We start from the raw sequence: 23395 nt of genomic DNA, 5'->3' as shown, positions 1-23395 counted from the left end.
TATATGCTGTGCGCCGCGGACAAGCCGCTTTAGTTTTCTTTACCTCATTCGGCATCCGTGCGTCGTGGACCTAGAGTAAACAATCCACTGCGAGATCAGCGGAAACTTTACCACTAGCTGTTTCCTGTCTAAACTTACATTTGGCATGCGACACAAGCAGCGCAGCAGGAGTTCGCGACGCAAGGGCTCGAAATGGCAGAATTATAGCAGCAGTCCTACTAGCGCCACCTATTATGCACTAATCAAACTGTTCTCTGTAAACGGTTGATAGCTGCCCTGTCATCGCCGCGGTAAACTCGTCTTCATAAAAAAAATTTCAGAGGGGGATCAAGCGGTTTCCGTCGCTCACTGTCACTATGCCTGCGCGGAGTTGAGCTGTCCATCACATTGACTTCTGCAAGCACTTTTGCTTTTATCGAGAAGCGCAACACCTAACCTCGCAAAAAAAGAGAGCGAGCGAGAGAAAGAGAGAGACAAACGGATGAGCAGCTGACATCGAACCAGAAAAGCGCTAGAAGCGAATAGATGGAACCTGTTTGGGGTGTCCGCGTTTATCCAGTTGCGTGCCATATAGTGCATCTGGTGGCATCCTCTATAAGCCGGGAAACACGTAATATATGGAAAGATTATTATATCTGTTGATAGAACGTTTCTCATCTTCGGAAGCCGCGGGGCGTATTATTTTCGTCCCTCGCAATACCTGCATATCAATCCCAACCAATTGATCAGTCAGTAAGCTGGTCAATCACTTGGTAGGCATTCACCTAAGAAACGTAAATTAGATGAAATAGGGCAAATTCTGTTTCTTTCGCTACACGAATGAATCTTCAGTAATCACCAACGAGATCATGGGGTATTGTATTAGTCGCACTGATCTCATATTTGATTTTTGTTTTCGACTGCATGCATGTTCTTTCACTGTGTCCGACTTCTGTACATTATAGAAGTGCGCGAGTCAATATGTGAGCCACAGCATCCTCGACCCCCCCCCCCCCCCTCCCCCCTTCTTCAAGGACCACGCAGTATCGAAAATACGTCCTGATGTACCGCAGCGAGACTTCCGCTCGAGTGAGTAAAGCAGGGCAGACAAGAAAAAAAAAAAGAAAAAAAAATACCTCGCGAAACACAGCGCAATAGGTCGACACGATATGGTGGTCTTCCGACATATATGTTGGTGGTACTTCCACCTGGACGAACGTTGGGATCTGTGCCGCATATGTGAAGCGGCTCGGCTCTTCCAGCTCTGACGTATATCACACGGAAGCAAGTTGCAGATCAGCTCGCGATGCGCTGACTGGGCAGCGAGCGGGTAGAATCACTATGTGTGTCAAGGTAGGCGCCATATACCTGACAGAGAGAGTGACCAGACTCTTCCCTTAAACAAGCATCGCGAGGCGCGTATATTGTGCCAAGGGTAGTGTCAGTTGGAGCCCACAGGCGCGTATAACGACCTCGGATCGCTCTTGTCGCATCAGAAAAAAAAAAAAAAAAAAAAAAAAAACGCTTATTTTTTTTTTATTTATATTTTTCATCATTCTTCGTCTCAACGTCGGCGCTCAGACGAGTGTGCCCGCTCCCAGATGCAGCGACAGTTGTCCGTCGTCTGCGGCGTCGCCGAACGAGGTCAAAGCGCCGTCGTCGCTTTCTTCTTGGGCGCTCGCAGCTGCGCTTTCGTGGGCCGTGTTTGCAGCGTATACGCGCTCTGCACAGCAAACATGCACTCGCACTCGCCTGCTGCGTTCTAGCCAGCCCGCCTTCGAAGCTGACCGTCAGGCAACGCGGGAAAAGCACACGCAACCTGCAGTTTTGCGCGTAAGTTTCGTTGTCGATTTATACGCTGGTTTTAACACCCCGGCCACGAAGGCCTCTGCGTAGCCTTCATAACAATTCTGACCACAGGTGCGCTTCGTCAATTTAGACCAAAAGTCGAATATATTCTCAACATTTCACCGTGAAATCGTCGTTAGCGGATCCGAGTACCTGGTACCTAAGCACGTGCCGTGTGTTACAACGGTTGGAGCCAGGTTAATTTGTGTGGTATATCTTAATATTGAAGCAGCCGCGCAGCGCTAACAAGCAGGCTGTTTCTTTAGGAACACGATGAGACGTTAACTTCTGAGGGTGGAAACATATTTTACCGTTCAACTGTAGAGAGAGATCACTTCTTTGCTCTCTAGGTCTTCTTTTTATCTCTCGCTACACTTGTCTGGAATCAACTGGACTTCGCTGGGATGAAAAAATAAATAAATAATAATAATAACGCCTATGTGACCTATGTGCCTTCTGTCGCGCAAGCATTGGTGTCATAGTCAGCGTAAGAGGTTTATCCCAGAGCTCCCACCCTACCGCGGTTGTACTACACGCTCCACGTGACACCTGCGGTAACAGAAGGCGTTCCGCGTCCGCCGCTATTGGCGAGAGTGGCGATGGCGAACCCTCGCAAGGTTAAGTTACACCCCACATAAATACCTAATTTAATTGTCTCTTCCTGGGAAAGAAATAGGAGCGAGAGCGAAAGGTGTAATGCCTAACGTTGGCGTTTGCCCCTTACACAATTTGTCATGACAGTCACTGCACAGACACGCTTACCATATTTTTTTTACATTAGCAGCTTGTAGAGAAATATTTTGCCATAAAAGTGATTTCAATATGATCCTGCTTTAAACTTCCTAAAGACTCATCTTCATGCATAAATTATTGGCTCACACTAATACCCCCCTCCCCCCCCCCCCTCAAAAAAATATACATATATATATAGACCATGCTTAAGAACCAGCGGCTGTTGGCAATCTTTGCATGGTTCTCATAACGGGCCCCCTCATTTTTCGTGCCTTTTTCTGTGAGATTTTCAAGTTCCACATATTGTGCCCCAGCTAAGATCATGGAGGGAAGGCACACTGAGGGCGACGATTCATGACCTGTTCTGAGCCTCGCTCTCTTGTGTAAAGTGTTAATTCAATATGTGTGCTCGTATAAAACAGACACATCCACTAAATAATTAAAAACCTCGAGCATTAGTAGAACACCAATGGACTATATCTAAACCATCGATATCGCCAAACTATAGCCTGAGCCTCTATTTCGCGTGACATAAGTTCATGTTCGGGTATTACCTCCAATATAGCACAGGCCACTTCATGTACGCTTTTCGCAAATTATGTACGAAGTTGTGAAGTAACCAGCGCTTTTATCCACGCACAGCTCTGCCTGTATACCGTGTGGTTGCTATAACACGTCGTTATCAGCAAACTGTAGAAGCGATGTCCGTTCCCCTTAGCTTTTTATCAGCACAATCAAGCAGACTTCACTATCACGTCAGCAAGGCGTGAATAATTCAAAGCACAAGCTACACCAGCGATAAACTGACGCTGAACAAAATGCTCGGCGTCTTATGAGCAGGGGTGAACCTCGGTAATTTGCAACCGTAGTGCAAACCAAACATCCCTAGTGTACGCAGCTAGGTTTGTTACGTTTCCCGGCAGCAGCGCGGTGGCACCACCGTGGAGGCGGAATAAGATAATGCCCTGTTATAGCTGCCACGCGCTATATGTATGTCGTGCTGCCTTTGAAATGCTCTCAAGTTGAAGTGTGCACTATGCAAGTATCTGTCTTCTATCCGTAAACATTTTTTTTACAAAACTGAGCTTTTTCGTGCCTTCCACCTTCTCAGAACGTGTGCAGGCACGTTTACCCCGTGAAATGAAATAAAAATCATGTGCCGAGATCTTCACGAATGCTTCTTTATTCGCTACATAATTATCTCACACTGTCCAAACTTTCATCTACAAGAAGCCACCACGTCCTAAACCATTTCCCCATTTTTCTTTTTCGCGCGCACTAATGCTTTTAAGTAGTTTTTTTTCTCCATGTCAATAATCTTGCAATGATTCACCGGGCAAGATTCACCCATCAGTGCATGAATTCTTAGCCTGTTCATAACGTTATATATTTATTTTCTGTGTTCCTTTGTTTTGTACTGTGCTCCACTCTGCAATAGTCTCACTGCGGCTGCAGTATATAAAAATAAAATAAAAATAAAGAGCGTGGTCGGAATTAACCCAGAGTTCTTCACTAAGCTTGACCAAGGCGTATATTTGAGGCCCGCCAAAACGCGATTGCTCTTCCTCCTTTTTAGCCTCTCGAAACAAAAATGAGTCGTGTGCTGGTGTTATAACATCAACACCCTCAAAACATCCTGCTCGCATCGAAGTGCGTTCCCATCCAGACCAAAACTTCAGTAACACCGCTCCATCACCTCCCCCCCCCAACACACACACACACACACACACACACACACACACACACACACACACACACACACACACACACACACACACACACACACACACACACACACACACACACACACACACACACACACACGCACGCACGCACGCACACACACACACACACACACACACACACACACACACACGCACACACACACACACACACACACACACACACACACACACACACACACACACACACACACACACACAATGATCATTCAATTGTCCAAAATTTTATGCCTGTCATTATTTTGAATTAAGCGCTAGCACTCAAAAGCACTAATTAGTTTACATCATATTTATTGTTTATTTTCATTACCTAAATAGACATAAGGGCACAGAGTTCGCGTGGAGATAGGCAAAAATAAAGTCTGTAAACCAAGAAAGTTCAGACACGTTCGAAAAACTTTCTACCCATGATTAATGATTAAAGAGATAAAGAAAAATAATCAAAATGACAGTCACACTGTCACGGACACACACGTCGACAGGATTGCGAACGGATCGTGCGTCCGCATGCTGCACTAGCCTCGGTAGCGTAGGAGAACGCGCATCTTCAGCCTACCGCAGTTACGTGCTTGCCGGCGCCCTTGGATGCCACGTGCTAAACGCCCGACACCCCGCGTTCCGCATCAATGCTCCACTCCCTTCGTCTTCGGGGGCCGCTTCTCGGTCTTTTCCGCGCTCATAAAAAGGCTCGGTCGGAAACCGCGGCGTCAGCAGGCGCCGTCCATTGTTTTGGTTTTTTTTTTTTTTCTTTCTAAGAGCCGCATTGAAAGTATCGCTCCTCTTCGAGCGTCGACGACCTGCATGGCCACAACAGGAAAACCTGCGACAAGCTGGTATACGCGCAGTTACCTCCAAGTCATAGTAGGTTCTTGCCAAGAGTCGCTTGTCACTCACGAGCTGCATGCCGAAGGCGCTAAATAGCAGAGACAAGGAGAAACGCAATCTTAATGTGCCGTAAATTAATCTCGCCCTTTTGATGAAACATTTGAGCGAACGAAATCAGCTGCAGCCGTGACTCGACGGCCCCGTTGCAGCGGCAGGCTGACATATTGGCGACGGTTGAAGCGAGCTCGCCGCGCTTGCTGCTACTACTGCTACTAACACCGTCACGTGCGCCCCCTGGCTGACGCGGGAGATGAAACCGTCGCAGGTAAAAATAGGCCTGCCGCTATCACTGGGTGCTGGTGTAAAATACTGGGTCGAAGAGACACGACCGCAGCTGATTTTGGTTCACTCAAACCAGAACTGAGAGCAGCACAATCATGGCGCGCGAATGCGCCAGTCACGTGATTAGATTCGTATTTCGCGGGCTACTTCTTTGAAGCCCGGAAAAAAAATAAAAAGATGCACGCGAGGTTTTCTTTATCGCAATTAATAGAATGAAGCTTTCTGAAGGTGCTCTCCAACTTTCCAATTCACATTCATGGTCTGAAGAGAGTATTTAGCAAATTATAAAAATTAACACAATTAGCTAATTACGTAATTGAAAAATGAAATATTGCCTGTGGTGCGTATGGCGACTGGTAGTTGTAAACAACTGGTTTCCTTGGCCTATCTCAAATATTTTATTTTTAACCTTTGGTTCAAGTTAGCTGGGACATCCGGCACGCACGCACGCACGCACGCACGCACGCACGCACGCACGCACACACACACACACACACACACACACACACACACACACACACACACACACACACACACACACACACACACACACACACACACACACACACACACACGCACGCACACACACACACACACACACACACACACACACACACACACACACACACACACACACACACACACACACACACACACACACACACACACACACACACACACACACATTTAGCGTGGCAGTGCCCCCCGGTCATTCCTGACAACCACCTCTCAAATGATGTTTCCGGCTAGGTCCCTGAGACACACCCAACTCTCACCTGTTGCACAATAAGATTAGGAGGAAACTCCCAGTCCAGTGACGCACCAGTGTGCCTACTATTATCCTCCCATTCAGCATGTCATGAAGTTTTTCGAGGAAGCCAGTTCAAGTACACTATACGCCGGCTACGCACGTTCAGTCGACACACCATGCCATACCTGTGTCAATGCGCGCGCACTCCGGTATATGATAAATCTCTCTTTCTCTTTGACAGAGAGGTACTAGTAGCGATTTACCAGTCTGGTGGAGGTCGTGGTGAACTCTTTTATTACGCCCAAAAACAGGGGACCAGTCAAAGGACCGGTTGCGCTGGCTCCCTTGCGAGAATCGGCGAGGATCCCTTGGGATGTCGCGGCTTCCATCGCGCGCTGGATAAGCCGACCTCGGTCTGCTGGCTATGGAAGTACGCAGGAGAGGCTCCCACGTCTCTAGGGTGTTTGAGTTGTCTGTGTTGTAGTGTGTACAAGTCCACGCCATGTGTATGAGAGTGGCCGGAGTTGAGGAGTATTTGCACTTGGGGGCTATCTGTTCCGGAAAGATCCTGCTGTAAAGAGGGGATGTGGGAAGCTGCCAGTTTGTAGTTTGCGTTATTGGACGGCCTCGCGTCTTGTTAGATTGCGGTGTGCGGAAGGATATGAGCATCTTTCGGGTCGGCAGTACTGGAGTATGTCCGTGTAAGTGGTGAGTAGAGAAGCGCGTGAGATATTGGTGTCAGCGGAAGCCGGGTGGCTGATCATACTCTCGACTCGGCAACTGAGATCTCGAGCGAGAGTGTGCGCCTGGGCGTTTCCGCTGAGCGACGCGTGGGTTGGAGTCCAAAGAAGTAAGCAAATTGCTACAGGCACGTCTCCGATATGTTAAAACCCATTTGCGTGATCCGTAATTAAAGACGGCCCCTCGGAGCGTGGTATTTCGAGGATCAAGAAGGAAAAAAAAAAACAACTATTTCCGTTGTGTTATAGCAATTGCTGTGCTTGAAACTGTTTCATTCATGTATGTTAAACCTTGCATTTTATGTGCTTTACTCCTGGCTTGTATTTGTATTACATCCCGACATCTGACTGACTATTTTTTGCTGCTCTGTGCCTGCTGCGTTGTGTAGCACGTGTCGACTGTGGTGCCGAAGGCCCAGTCAGGTGACTTGCACTTAAACCTTTAGCCTCGGTCTCACGGCAAAACTGTATTTTGCTACAAACTTCAATAACGTTGCGAACGTATTGAGGAATTCCTCTTCTTTTGTGTATGGAGAGCCTGCGATGCCAGAAGAGCGAGGCCCGGTCGCCTTTCGTTGAGCGCGGCTAACAGGTGCGCTCTTTGAATACCATGACGGCCTGCAGTGGTATCGATGAAACTGTCCTGTGCACGAGGGTATTTGGTTAAACATTATTCGACGAATTAGAGACAGAACGAACCTAATTGGGAATTTCCGGAATCGCATCAATGGAACTGTCATGGTTCGATCCCGACCGCCGGTGGCTGCGTTTCGATGGAGGAGAAACGAAGAGGCGTCCGTGTGCTGTGCGATGTCAGCGCATGTTAAAAATGCCCAGATGGTCGAAATTACTCCGTAGCCTTATACTACCGGCTCCTGTTTCTCTATTTCCACTTTCACTCAAACCTTCCTCCCTTCCCTTTCGGCGTGGGTCAGGTGTCCACAAAAAACAAGTGTGAAAGATGCTGCGCCTTACCCTTTCTGTGAACTAACCAAATGTCCTGTACGGGTGTAGGTAAAAATACCTCCGAAAAAAATGTCCCCTGAAGATAAGGTCCCTGAGAAAGTGGCCCCTAGAAAAAAAAAAAGAAGAAAAACGTCACCAAGCCAAAACTTCAATGAATTGTTTTGAGACTCACTTCGCCAAAATATGAGAAATGTCTGGTCCCCAGTTCCCTAGCTCTTTAAGCACTCCATTAACACAGGTCTCGTTATCTGGGTAATGCTACTTATTAAGAAACGTACAATCGGCTTGTCAAACTGGTAGTTTTCGAGAATCACCGAGGGCAGGATGGTCACTGGAGGAACCCCGCAGATGTTGTGGTTATGGGCGTCGAACCTTTCTATGGCGACAGTGTAGAATTCTTGCTTCACTTCCAGTGGTGATTGCGATGCTGTACGGGGAACGGCAAGCCCAGCCCTAACTGGTGGTTCAATGGTTCACCGTGGGCACTTGAAGCACTGTTCGCAGCGTCCGGACGACCGAAGGTAGCAGTCAGCGCAGCCATAATCTCAAAAAAAAAACAAAAAAAAAACAAAAAAAAAAAAAAAAAACGAGGGTGTTGTCGATGTTGGAATGCCAGATCACACCATGACAGTACAGGGCAGGTGATGTCATGAGACATCACACTACTGAACACTTATACCAGTGACGTCGCTGAAGCACGGAAATATCCAAGGGCTCTCTGCCAATAATGTTCTGCTAGCATCATTAATTTTGTTATGAACGCTCCGCATCAGTATGATGTTTTGCCGTTTGGTCACTTTAAATCAGATGGGTTGCGGCACGCCACGGGGAAATTACCAGGGGGGGGGGGGGGGACACTGTTGCGGCACGCCACGGGGAAATTAAGCGGCACCTTAATTATAGGGCGTGAAAAGTAAAAACAAAGAACGGTGAAACGAAATACAAACTAGGTTCAGGCTGACACCATTAAACATGTAAAGCAAAATCAGTAAAAGCATGTGATGGTAAATCAATTTATCACTTGTAATCCAGGCATCAGGCAAGGCAAAGCTTGGCGTTACAGTACGTTTGACGGCACCCGTTCGGGGACATTTCTTCCAGGGACGTTTCTACAGGAGACATTTTTACTGAAACCCGTCCTGTACATGAGGGTAAGTGGTTAATCATTATGCGCCGATATAGAAAGAGAGAATAAACCTCATTTGGCATTCCCGGAATCGCGCCGGTGGCCGTCGTCGTGAGTCCAGGACCGATATGGCTTTGGCTGCGTCTCGGGCTCCGGTTAGCAGCTTGCGCCGCTCGGAGAGACCCACGTGGGCAAGCTTATCGTCTCGACAGCTACGGGCAGTCTATCCATACAGCTCCCGTCGCCTGGTTCCTTTATATCTTCGTGGAACAACATTTACGCGCCACAAATAGCTTTCCACCAGTATCTTCAGTCAAAATCACGACTGCAATCTACTTTCAAAGTGTGCACTCACCGAGAAAAAGCTCTGCAGGAAAATGATGCGTTTTTTTTTTTTTAATCATTGTGTTTGTTAAAGAGAAAAGGCAGCCGGTTTCTGACCGGCCTGGCCACTGCTCTCCTAACATAATATCTGTGTTGTAAAAAAATGAACATAAAGAAACGTAAAAAGTTATTACATATTCCAAGATCACAAATTGTGCCCCATAGAGCCCTTGCCTACAGACGAAGTGCCTACTTCGTATAGACGTATTAGAGGCCAAAGGTGTCTACACTTGTTTTCGGCCTTCCGTTGTCGGCGCAAAAGTCACTGAAGCCCGACATCTCCTTTCTGCACAGCTCAGCACACGAGACGGCAGATAAGCGCCGAAGGGCAGGGGAGCTTTTCCGCCTGCGCTCGGCTGTTGAAACGCGGACCTTCGCATGTCCTCATCGTGATTATTTGTGAATACCTACATCGGTGCCTGCGGTTTTTCTCGTATAACACCGCCTCCTACTCTCTTCACCGCTATTTGGTGAACAAGTGTCCTTCATCCGGGGACCCCATGAAAGGCCATATAAGTGACCCCATAGGCCACTCCTACTGAGGCCGCGACCTGCAGCCTTATATATATGCATGTTCAAATACAGCTACTGATGTAGTTTTCAAAGTAGAGCACATGCCTCGGACATATGTGAGTTGTAACAAACACTGTGCATACAACTGTGACTTTCTGCTAGAGCTACCTGAAGCCAGAGTGACGCTCTTTTAGAATGGAGGACAGGATGGCGTACGCTAGCTGAAGTGCCTGAGTTACAAACTAGACAAGAAAATTGCCGCCGAGGCACAAATTGGCGGTCCTCTAGATGTTGACGCCCATTACGAAACGCACTGTGGGCCGGCTCGGGATCTTCCCGTTGCCGTCACGTTGTCGTTCTGTTGCTACAGTACGTGATCAAATTATACCTACACAGTTTTGTGAAGCGTTGCTGTAGCACAGCCCCTTGCTGTCACCATGTATACTCTGTGGCAGGGCCGCTATTATTAACATCCTGTTGCTGTTCTGAACATTCATAGGGCCCTGTACTTTGCTTATTAGATTTAGATTGCACTTTTATGTAGCGAATATAGGATTACACTAATCAGTAATAGCACGTAACTACTATCGCTAGCACTGTCTGACGCATCTATTCGCGCGCATCTAAGGTTACTGGGGCAACACGTATACCATACACTGTGTCACATCTGTTTTATTTTTTCTTTTTTTTTTACGAAAATTCGTGGAGCTACCTCGTACTCAAACAGACGAATGCATCCGTGCCCAGTTCTTTTGTTTTCATACGTGACTTTAGCTATTCATTTATGTCCCTCCCCCCGCACTGAAGACTCCATTTAATTCCATTTAACTCAACTCGGGCGTCAATACGTTTTTCGGAAACAGAAAATATTCGAATACTCTGAAGCGTAGAAACGCAAGGACGCGCACTTTCGAAAATAAAGGAACGAAGACCTCCTAAAGGAAAACGCGTGCAGGTAAAAATTAAAAAAAAAGGGGGGGGGGGGGTCGATATGCGCGAGCAGTGTCGTGTTTTTGTTCATTTTCCTTGTTTGTCGCCTGTGAGAAGACGCTGACGCGCTGATTTTTCCTGTCTAGCGCATCCGCTGAGCTTGCCTTTCTTGCTGCAAAGGTAAGTACAGTGGAACCATGGAAGTGAATTGCATAGATCTCGTGCCCATAACTCTATTTCTTAAGGAAAAGACTAATTACCGCTTTCCAAAACACAGTGTTAGATTTGCCAAATATTATTGACTTTCGCATCGTTTACCTTGTTCCAAATATTTGTAAGTGGTGAGAAAAAAAGCTTGAGATCATTGCGGCCACCCGCATTGAAGAAAATCGTAATTACGTCACGCGTAGCTGCGCCATGACGACACGGCGGCAGCTTCGTATATTCGTTAAGTACTTTTTGGCGCCTTTTTTTCTTATAAATGCTTTAATTACTTCCTTTGATTAAATAACACCCTTGACACACTTTCTGATCACTTTCACTCGTTTATTCGGCACTTTCTTGTCCAAACACGTCCATTTCCAGTTTTGCGACATCACATTGGCGTCATATCCGACGTCGACATAACTACGTCACTATTCCGACGCCCTCATAGGTCACGTGTCCGGAAGCGAGGTCCCACGTGATCACTTTGGACGTCGACATTACCCCGTTTGTATATTTCGACGTCTAGTTGACTTCATAGACTAAAATTAATTGATTAACACTCCGCATGCCCCAAGTTTTTTCCCTGGAGGTATTTTTTCATCCTCTATAGAACCATTAGCTTTTTTCTATCACCCCACTTCGACGCAATCCTGCCGTAAGTTCCGATCCCAAACTCCTCAAAGAAAGCCACTTAACGCTTACGCATTAAAACTCCGAGAAGTAAAATCATCTTGCTTCCTTCAGCTTTATAGTGCGTTTAGACAGAGTCAATAGGCGGAGTGCGCAACTAAATGCAAGTGGGCTTAAGACGGAGCGACGTAGCCCAATGCGACCACCTGAGGGCTGTTGGAACTTGGGAGCCGCGTGGCCTAGTCTGCAGCATTTCTTTGACCTGCGATGTCAATAAATTAGTAAAGACAAATTACCTAAATTTTTGTTGTTGTTGTTGTTGTTATTGGCTTGAGGAACGCGGAGTCAGTGCAAAAGTTTTAGGTAACCTTAAAAAATATATCTGGTAGCGATTGTTGTTTTTTTTTCTTCACAAACCAGCTTTTGAAGCGAACCTCGACCCGGAGAACAGCAATCGCTTCTCTCTGCAGCGCATTACTATGGTTTGCCAAACATTATTTACAGAAATACATGTGCCACTAGCTGGCCACATTACAGCTTTGAACAAAGCAAAGTTCAGTTCCTTACCTCGCTCTTAGAACTTCGAATATGACGTTGACTGCATCAGTTTGCCATCTAAAGATTGTCTCAGCATCCACACCAGAATGTCATGTACATCACTCTCCTGTTTTTCACTGCGACTTTTTCTCGTCCATTCGCAAAGGCCCACGCAAACGTGCGATCTGCTCTCAATGGTGTGATGCTCGAGCGCGAAGGTCGAGCTCCCGTGCAGTTCATACACGAACGCTTAATTTGTTCCGCGTTCTCACCTCAGATTGTGCAAATGGTAAAAGAGAATAACCAAAACGTGATTATACGTGCCCTACGACAGTCGAAGCCGCATTATTATAAAGCAGCGCACAAACGAGAAGCAGAACTATCTGCAGTACTCGTCCAGCATAATAAATACAACTCTTCCATCACCCCTTTTTGTACGGCTCCATAGGAATCGAATGCAGAGCAACGTTTTTGTCGTAGCCGAGTACTTGTAAACTCAGCAGCCTTCCTTCAGTTATGGGACAACTCTAGCCACCCTTATCTGCCTCCAGTCACTGTACTCGCAGTCGCCCTACTAAGTAAGTGGATCAACGGCCACTAGGCAGCGCTTTTGTACGCAGTAAACTAGGGTATCTCGATGAACGGCGTCCCGCCGGGGTGGCGCAGTGGTTACTGCGCTCGACTACTGTTCCCAAGAACGCGGGATCGAATTCCGGCCTCGGCGGCCGCTTTTCGATGCAGGCGAAAAGCAAGGCGCCCGTGTGCCGTGCGATGTCAGTGCGCGTTAAAAAACCCCAGGTGGTGGAAATTTCCGGAGTCCTCCACTACGGCGTCTCTCATAGCCTGAGTCGCTTTGGGACGGTAAACCCCACAAAACCAAACAAAACCAAACCAATCGATGAACGGCGGCGCTAACATCGAGGCACCTTATACAGTAAACACCAGTGGAGGTTCCATATGCACCTTTCATGCCCACGTGGTTTTCGTTTTCACATGCCTATGTTTACAAGCTTGAAAGTGCAGGATAAGTAGAAGTTCTCTTCGGCCGAAGTCTTTCTACGCAATCCATTCGCACGGGTAATAGCGAACCAGCCTAACAGCTACGCAAATGAAAAGGATTGAGCGAACATTCGCAGAACCATCACTCTGCCAAAGCTCGTGTTGCCTTTGCGTTTCTCCGAGTAGCACGAATCCCGCGTAGAGGCTAATGCATCTCTCTGTGTCTTCGCCGTATGCAAACACGCGCTGGAAGGCTCCCGAGACAAAGAAAGCGACCCATTCGCCCGACGCCTTTAAAGTGCGCTCAAGTTCGGCTCGAGCAAAAAAACCTCCCACTACGTTGTCAAGAAAAAGATAGAAATTGAAACTGTCCTGGAAGTAAGTGCAGGAAACTGTCCCGAGTGAGGGGCTATGCACGATGTTTTTCATACCTGAGGTATCTCGTTTGATAGGAACTTGTTTTATCCTTTCTTGTTTCCTTCTATTCTGTTTCTCCTGGCAGTCAACCCTGGAGTGCAGTGACATATGTCCTGTTCACTCTCCTCGGCCGCGGAGGCGCTGGGACATGCTCTCTCGCACTCCACGAAAGCGCGCCATCCTTTCTTAAATCGTTGCAACCTTGGCCGACAATAGTTCCCCTACCTTCCCAACGACCGAGCGAATTTTTCGTATTTTTCCGCGCGACGTGTCTGCATGCGACGCTTTCAGAGACTTCAGACCTATTTTTTGATCCCCTTCATGGATCACTGCCTTGTCGTGGCGGAGGGGCTTGCGAAACTCGATGAAGACGTGAGCTCTGCTGTGTAGGGCCACCCAAGATAGACAGGTCACGGCAGAGAGTTCTGACAAAATGTGATTCACTGGAGAAGGTAATGGCAACCCACTCCAGTATTTCCTGCCAAGAAAACCCTATGGCCAGTCACAATACCATTAATGATATGGCGCCGGAAGATGAGCCCCCCAGGTTGGAAGGCGTCCCACATGTTACTGGGGATGAACAAAGGGCGATTCCTAGTAGCTCCAGGACGAATGAAGCGGCTGGGCTAAAGCCAAAAGGACGCTCAGTTGTGAATGTGTCGGGAAGCGACCGGAAAGTCCGATGTTGCAAGGAGATGTATCACATAGCAACATGGAATGTAAGATCTATGACGCAAGGTAAACTGGATATCGTCAAGCGAGAAATGGACAGATTGAACATTGATATCTTGGGTATCAGCGAGCTCAAGTGGACCGGAATGGGAGAATTCAACTCCGGCGACCATTATGTCTTTTATTGTGGGCACGAATCCAAGAGAAGGAATGGGGTCGCTCTCATAGTAAACAGAAGAATGGGCAAAGCAGTGCTAGGATACAACCCCAAAAACGACCGAATGATTTCACTTCGGATCCAAGGTCACCCTTTCAACATAACAGTTATCCAAGTCTATGTACCGACCACTACTGCTGAAGAAGCTGACGTTGAGAGATTTTATGCGGACCTACAATGCCTTTTAGACCGCACCCCATCATCAGACGTCGTTTTTCTCATAGGAGACTGGAATGCTAAGGTAGGGAGTGAAGAAATATCCGGAATTACAGGCAAGTTCGGTCTTGGTGAGCGAAATGAAGCTGGGCAGAGGCTAGTAGAGTTTTGTCAAGAAAACAATCTGACCATGGCGAATACTCATTTTCAACAGCACAAGAGGCGCCTGTACACATGGACTTCACCGAACGGCCTGTACAGGAATCAGATCGATTATATTATTTGCCGACAGAGATGGAGAAGCGCTATACAAGCAGTAAAAACAAGGCCTGGGGCCGATTGTGGCACCGATCATCAGCTTCTTGTTGCCAAGATTAAGCTTCGATTGAGGAAAACGCAGAAAACTAGAAGGCCTTTCAGGTATAATCTGGATCAAGTTCCATTAGAATATGCTGTGGAAGTGAGGAATCGATTTCAAGAATTAGGTCTAGAAGACAAAGAGCTCGAAGAGATGTGGACTGATGTTCGTGATATAATACAAGAAGTTGCTACTAAGGTAGTTCCAAAGCAAAAGAAATGCAAGAAAGCAAACTGGTTATCTGAAGAGGCTTTACAAATAGCGGAGGAAAGGAGGATGGCAAAAGTTATGGGGGAAAGAGAAAGATACAAGGTTCTCAATGCGGATTTTTAGAAAATAGCAAGGAGAGATAAGAATGCCTTCCTGAACATACAATGCCAAGCAGTTGAGGACTACAGCCAATTAAGGAACACAAGAGCTCTGTATAAGACAATCAAAGATATCAAAGGAAGCTTGTGTGCTAAGATGGGCGTGATAAAGGACAAACGAGGCAAGGACCTCACTGAAACCGCAGAGATAAAGAAGAGGTGGCAGGAATACACAGAAGAACTGTACAAGAAGGACCCGAAAGTGCAAACCCAACATAAGACGGTTGTGGTCACTGATCTCGAGCCGGGCATCCTGAAGAGTGAAGTTGAATGGGCCTTAGCCAGCCTTGCTAAGAACAAAGCCAGCGGAATTGATAGCATTCCAGCTGAGTTGCTTCAAAACCTCAACCATGACGCTGTTAATATTCTGCATACATTATGTCAGAAGATTTGGACAACCCTGCAGTGGCCACAGGATTGGAGGAGGTCAGTTTACATCCCCATTCCAAAGAAAGGCAGTGCCAAAGATTGTTCCAACTACCGCACGATCGCTCTTATTTCGCATGCTAGCAAGGTGATGTTGAAAATCCTCCAAGGTAGGCTGCAGCAGTATGTGGATCGGGAGCTTCCGGACGTGCAAGCTGGGTTTCGCAAGGGCAGAGGAACTAGAGACCAAGTTGCCAACCTTCGCTGGATCATGGAAAAAGCAAGAGAGTTCCAGAAACCCATCTACTTCTGCTTTATTGATTATGCGAAAGCGTTTGACTCCGTAGATCACAGCAGATTGTGGCAAGCTCTCCAAGAGATGGGAGTTCCAATTCACCTCATCTGTCTCCTCAGGACCCTGTATGAAGGGCAAGAGGCCACAGTCAGAACTGGGCATGGTCTTACTGATTGGTTTCCGATTGAGAAAGGAGTGAGGCAAGGCTGCATACTGTCGCCCTGCCTATTTAACCTATATGCAGAGTGCATCATGAGGAAGGCTGGTCTGGACGAGTCTTCAGCTGGAGTGAAGATTGCTGGAAAACGTATCAACAACCTTAGATATGCGGATGATACCACTTTAATGGCAGAAACTGAAGCGGAACTCAAGAGACTTCTGATGCGCGTACAAGAAGAGAGTGAGAAGTTTGGGTTTAAACTGAACATTAAAAAGACATAGATCATGGCGTCTTGCCCTATCAAGTCCTGGAGCATCAAGGGACAAGAAGTGGAAGCTGTGACAGATTTTCTCTTCTTGGGCTCCAAGATTACCTCGGAAGGAGACTGCAGCCATGAAATTAGGAGACGCCTGCTTCTGGGAAAGAGAGCAATGGTTAGCCTTGACCGCCTAGTAAAGAGCAGAGACATTAGTCTGCCAACCAAGATCCGTATAACTCGTGCTATGGTCTTTCCAGTTGTGATGTATGGATGCGAGAGTTGGACTGTGAAAAAGGCTGACCGGCGAAGAATTGACGCGTTTGAATTGTGGTGCTGGCGAAGACTCTTGAGAGTTCCTTGGACTGCCAGAAGATCAAATCAGTCAATATTGTCGACCATAAACCCTGACTGCTCATTGGAGGGTCAAATTCTAAAGTTAAATCTCAGCTACTTTGGTCATCTAATGAGAAGAGAGGAGTCGCTGGAGAAAGATTTGATGTTGGGAAAGGTTGAGAGTCGCCGGAGAAGGGGTAGGCAGCGAACGCGATGGTTAGATGGCATACTCGAGGCACTGCATATGAAGTTATGTGATGTTAGGAGGATAGTGAGAGACCGGAAAGCGTGGCGTGACATGGTCCATAGGGTCACGAAGAGTCGGACACGACTGAACGACTGAACTGAACTGAGGAGGAGGTATCCAGTTTGTTTTGTTATATAATGCTTTATTTATTATATGTTTACTTATCTCGAGCTTTATTTTTTTATTTATTCGGCAGCTTTATAAAAATGTGCTTATGAAGCATGATCGACTTTCATGGTCAGAAATTTTGAACAAATGTAAGGACAACAGTTTTAGAACGTTATTGTTCCACCTGTTGTTAAAATGCCATAATAGTTCCGCAGATCCTCCCTGCTCGCTTTCAGTTCTTTCCTTCTATTTATTAAATCGCGCATTGTTTTTTTTATGGCAGTTTTAACTGCTCGTTGCGAGCGCAGGAAAAATGTTTACAAGCATAACATTACATTACGTTACATTACATTACATTACTATAAAAGCTGTAGCTACCTCACAGTTAAAAGGAATATCCCAAAAAGCTGCACTTGTAAAATAATTGCGCGCATTCTGTTTTAATTCCGGTAATGACCTTCATTAATATATTTAAGATAGTCGATGACTTCTTTTGGGGAGACGCATAGTTTAGATCACTGAAACAGAGAGCTTTGCAAGTGGATATGAAGCCAACTATGACACGTGTCACGAAATTATACGCATGCCGTAGAAAGCTTCTATCAGCTAAACCGTTCAATCCTTGTAGTTCAAATGTAACCCGGAAATGGACTTTGGTCGGCAATATCGTTTCCAACGAAATTTGTTTAGATTAGTTGTACGATTCAATCACAAAAAAAAAAAAAAAATCGTATATTCGCACCCTCTGCGGCGACGGCCGAGCAAAACAAACGCAAAGAAAGAAACTGAAGACGAGCAGGAGATCGGGCTAGTTGGTTTTGAATCACGAATATGAATCAAGCCAAACAAGCCGATGCCCCAGCATTGTGGAGTCACGGGATAAGTGGATAAGCTGATTCACTGACTCTATAGCAATGGCGCCGCAGACGCTATCTCGTTTTGCTCTCAGTAACACTGCCCTAGAGATCTCGCGAAGGAAAGTGAGGAGGTGGAGTTACATTACGGAAGGTTTGAAGAGATTTATCAACTGTTTTAGCAATATATTCATCGCCAAAACCTAGTTTGACGAAAAGCTCATAAATTTGAAAAGTTTCTCGTGTGTCTCAACAAAATCTTTCTGAGCTTGAAACGCAACGCAATGACGCCTTGTTTTGCTGCGCCATCAGAGAAGACGATGTGAATGTTTAAATTAGTCTCTTCGAATGTGGCAAATACCCCGAACAGTTAGATGTGACATAATAAGATACTACCGACCAAATTCCATTTTTGCGCAAAATCTGAGCTCTAAGGATAAGACGGTTTATCCGAGAGAAGCATTCTATGGGATGCCTATATAATGAACATTTTTCCTTTATGTATTCCTCTTGCGACTGTAAGGCGGAGCACGTTTGCCGGGACAAGGGTTTCCGAAGCTCTCTAGCATATTTTCTGCGAAGCTTCGTTTGCAGTGGTGCGGTGGTCTTATTTGCACTTAAATACAGGGCAGGGCGCAGAGAGACGTGTGTCATCTGTAGACGCACCTTGACTTACCATCTGCGCTACACAAACTTTTTTTTCCTGCGACTACAGGAGGCTGTCGAAACTGAAGGCGTTTCTCGTCGCCGGTGGAGGTGAGAACCATGAATGTGTTTACGAGGGTCTAAAGTGTGCTAGCACTGCGACCAGAGAAACCTTAACAACGGGCTATTTTCTGTCGCAGAGGGATATTATGTGGCGGTTACTGCAGTTTGGGGAGCGTGCGTGGCGCCATCTGGTTAAGAGAAGGGGCGAAAGATAGATGCCACTCTCTCAGTTTGCAGTCAGCGAAGCGCGCGGCAAGGTGTTTACGCCGAAAGTGACAATAAACTCCTCTAATTATGGATGGCTCGACCTATTTCTGTGCTTGCCAGTGTCATAACAGCTATTAAAAATCTAGAAGCGAAGTGCCGAAGATAATTTTTTATTTTCCTCGAAGATCCTACGAAACGGAAAAGGAGGGAGTTCTGGATTCAGGCAGTGTTTTCGCATATTTATTTCAGTTCAGTTCAGTCGTTCAGTCGTGTCCGACTCTTCGTGACTATATAGACAATGTCACGCCACGCTTTCCGGTCTCTCACTATCTTCCTAACATCACATAACTTCATCTGCAGTGCCTCAAGGATGCCATCTAACCATCGCGTTCGCTGCCTACCCCTTCTCCGGCGACCCTCAACCTTTCCCAACATCAAATCTTTCTCCAGCGACTCCTCTCTTCTCCTCAGATGACCAAAGTAGCTGAGCTTTAACTTTAGAATTTGACCTTCCAATGAGCAGTCAGGGTTTATGGTCGACAATATCGACTGATTTGATCTTCTGGCAGTCCAAGGAACTCTCAAGAGTCTTCGCCAGCACCACAATTCAAACGCGTAAATTCTTCGCCGGTCAGCCTTTTTCACAGTCCAACTCTCGCATCCATACATCACAGCTGGAAAGACCATAGCACGAGTTATACGGATCTTGGTTGGCAGACTACTCTTCTTTTCGTCTCTGCTCTGCTCTCTACGTCTCTGCTCTTTACTAGGCGGTCAAGACTAACCATTGCTCTCTTTCCCAGAAGCAAGCGTCTCCTAATTTCATGGCTGCAGTCTCCTTCCGAGATAATCTTGGAGCCCAAGGACAGAAAATCAGTCACAGCTTCCACGCCTTGTCCATTGATGCTCCAGGACTTGATAGGGCAAGACGCCATGATCTTTGCCTTTTTAATGTTCAGTTTAAGCCCAAACTTCTCACTCTCTTCTTGTACACGCATCAGAAGTCTCTTGAGTTCCACTTCAGTTTCTGCCATTAAAGTGGTATCATCCGCATATCTAAGGTTGTTGATACGTTTTCCAGCAATCTTCACTCCAGCTGAAGGCTCGTCCAGACCAGCCTTCCTCATGATGCACTCTGCATATAGGTTAAGTAGGCAGGGCGACAGTATGCAGCCTTGCCTCACTCCTTTCTCGATCGGAAACCAATCAGTAAGACCATGCCCAGTTCTGACTGTGGCCTCTTGCCCTTCATACAGGTTCCTGAGGAGACAGATGAGGTGAATTGGAACTCCCATCTCTTGGAGAGCTTGCCACAATCTGCTGTGATCTACGCAGTCAAACGCTTTCGCATAATCAATAAAGCAGAAGTAGATAGGTTTCTGGAACTTTCTTGCTTTTTCCATAATCCAGCGAAGGTTGGCAATTTGGTCTCTAGTTCCTCTGCCCTTGCGAAACCCAGCTTGCACGTCCGGAAGCTCCCGATCCACATACTGCTGCATCCTACCTTGGAAGATTTTCAACATCACCTTGCTAGCATGCGAAATAAGTGCGATCGTGCGGTAGTTGGAACAATCTTTGGCACTGCCTTTCTTTGGAATGGGGATGTAAACTGACCTCCTCCAATCCTGTGGCCACTGCAGGGTTGTCCAAATCTTCTGACATAATGTATGCAGAATGTTAACAACGTCATGTTTGAGGTTTTGAAGCAACTCAGCTGAAATGCCATCAATTCCGCTAGCTTTGTTCTTAGCAAGGCTGGCAAAGGCCCATTCAACTTCACTCTTCAGGATGCCCGGCTAGAGATCAGTAATCACAACCGTCTTATGTTGGGTTTGCACATTCGGGTCCTTCTTGTACAGTTCTTCTGTGTATTCCTGCCACCTCTTCTTTATCTCTGAGGCTTCAGTGAGGTCCTTGCCTCGTTTGTCCTTTATCACGCCCAGCTTAGCACAGAAGCTTCATTTGATATCTTTGATTGTCTAATACAGAGCTCTTGTGTTCCTTAATTGGCGGTTGTCCTCAACTGCTTGGCACTGTATGTTCAGGAAGGCATTCTCATCTCTCCTTGGTATTTTCTGAAAATCCGCATTGAGAACCTTGTATCTTTCTCTTTCCCCCATAACTTTTGCCATCCTCCTTTCCTCAGCTATTTGCAAAGCCTCTTCAGATAACCAGTTTGCTTTCTTGCATTTCTTTTGCTTTGGAACTACCTTAGTAGCAACTTCTTGTATTATATCACGAACATCAGTCCACATCTCTTCGGGCTCTCTGTCTTCTAGATCTAATTCATGAAATCAATTCCTCACTTCCACAGCATATTCTAATGGAATTTGATCCAGATCATACCTGAAAGGCTTTCTAGTTTTCTGCGTTTTCCTCAATCGAAGCTTAATTTTGGCAACAAGAAGCTGATGATCGGTGCCACAATCGGCCCCAGGCCTTGTTTTTACTGCTTGTATAGCGCTTCTCCATCTCTGCCGGCAAAGAATATAATCGATCTGATTCCTGTACAGACCGTCCGGTGAAGTCCTTGTGTACAGGCGCCTCTTGTGCTGTTGAAAATGAGTATTCGCTATGGTCAGGTTGTTTTCGTGACAAAACTCTACTAGCCTCTGCCCAGCTTCATTTGGCTCACCAAGACCGAACTTGCCTGTAATTCCGGATATTTCTTCACTCCCTACCTTAGCATTCCAGTCTCCTATGAGAAAAACGACGTCTGATGATGGGGTGCGGTCTAAAAGGCATTGTAGGTCCGCATAAAATCTCTCAACGTCAGCTTCTTCAGCAGTAGTGGTCGGTACATAGACTTGGATAACTGTTATGTTGAAAGGGTGACCTTGGATCCGAAGTGAAATCATTCGGTCGTTTTTGGGGTTGTATCCTAGCACTGCTTTGCCCATTCTTCTGTTTACTATGAGAGCGACCCCATTCCTTCTCTTGGATTCGTGCCCACAATAAAAGACATAATGGTCGCCGGAGTTAAATTCTCCCATTCCGGTCCACTTGAGCTCGCTGATACCCAAGATATCAATGTTCAATCTGTCCATTTCTCGCTTGACGACATCCAGTTTACCTTGCGTCATAGATCGTACACTCCATTTGCTATGTGATATATCTCCTTGCAACATCGGACTTTACGGTTTCTTCCCGACACATTCACAACTGAGCGTCCTTTTGGCTTTAGCCCAGCCGCTTCATTCGTCCTGGAGCTACTAGGAATCGCCCTTTGTTCATCCCCAGTAACATGTGGGACGCCTTCCAACCTGGGGGGCTCATCTTCCGGCGCCATATCATTAATGGTATTGTGACTGGCCATAGGGTTTTCTTGGCAGGAAATACTGGAGTGGGTTGCCATTACCTTCTCCAGTGAATCACATTTTGTCAGAACTCTCTGCCGTGACCTGTCTATCTTGGGTGGCCCTACACAGCAGAGCTCACGACTTCATCGAGTTTCGCAAGCCCCTCCGCCACGACAAGGCAGTGATCCATGAAGGGGCATATTTATTTACATCCTCTATAACTAAGCCCTTTTCTGTACCAATATAAAGAAACAAAGAGTGTGGTCTGTACCTTTGTATATTTGGTTCTTGCATTTAACAACATCATAAAATCATCTCTGAAAGCAAAGTAATTTAAATAGGAAAATAAACCAAAATGTTTCATTAGGGGGCTTGGTAATAACTTATTTAAAAAAAAAAAAAAGAGAAGGAAAGCAGGTTGCCTGCCGCGGAAATTGATGTCTAATATCAAAAGCACCCGAACTGCGGCCGGCGGAAAAAAAAAGGGGGGGGGGGGGGGGGGGGGGGGGGGGGGGGGGGCATTAATATAATAACGAAGAGAAATACAAAGCAGCGATAGCATGAAAAGACATGGGAGTTTTTTTACATTATGTACAAAATAATAATGCCGCAGGGGATTCATTTAATTAGTGCTTTCGGAAAATAAATAAATAAAAAAAAAACGTCCTCTGACATTGGTACATACTCATCAAGAACGCTTCGTCTTTTTCTATGGTTAGAGCTATGCTTCTTTGAGGACAATACATATAAATTAAAGCAGTGTCAGTACTCAGTAAATAGAGCATTATCATTACCTGCATATAGAAATAATGCGTTTTACGCAACTGTAATGGACCATTCAGTAAATGTATGGTACACAGCTGATTTGTTTGGGTCAATTAGGCACTTGTTAGTCGCTTACATGCCGTGCCGTAGGGCGGATGCGTGAAGAATGGGCCGAAACCAGTCATGCTGGAGAAGCAAGGCGCTAGACAATCGACTTCATCCTCTATGTTACTAATAAAGGGTACAATAGTACAATAGTTAACTATTGTACCCTTTGGAAATCTCTCCCTGAGTCACCTTGCAGTCGACCAGAAACATTCCTCGGTTTACGTTGAAGGAGGAACTTGCTTCTTTT

The sequence above is a fragment of the Amblyomma maculatum genome, chromosome 4, assembly GCF_055883805.1.
Source record: "Amblyomma maculatum isolate TAMU_Amacu chromosome 4, ASM5588380v1, whole genome shotgun sequence".
In the NCBI taxonomy this organism is placed as follows: Eukaryota; Metazoa; Arthropoda; class Arachnida; order Ixodida; family Ixodidae; genus Amblyomma; species Amblyomma maculatum.
This window is presented reverse-complemented; position numbering follows the sequence as displayed.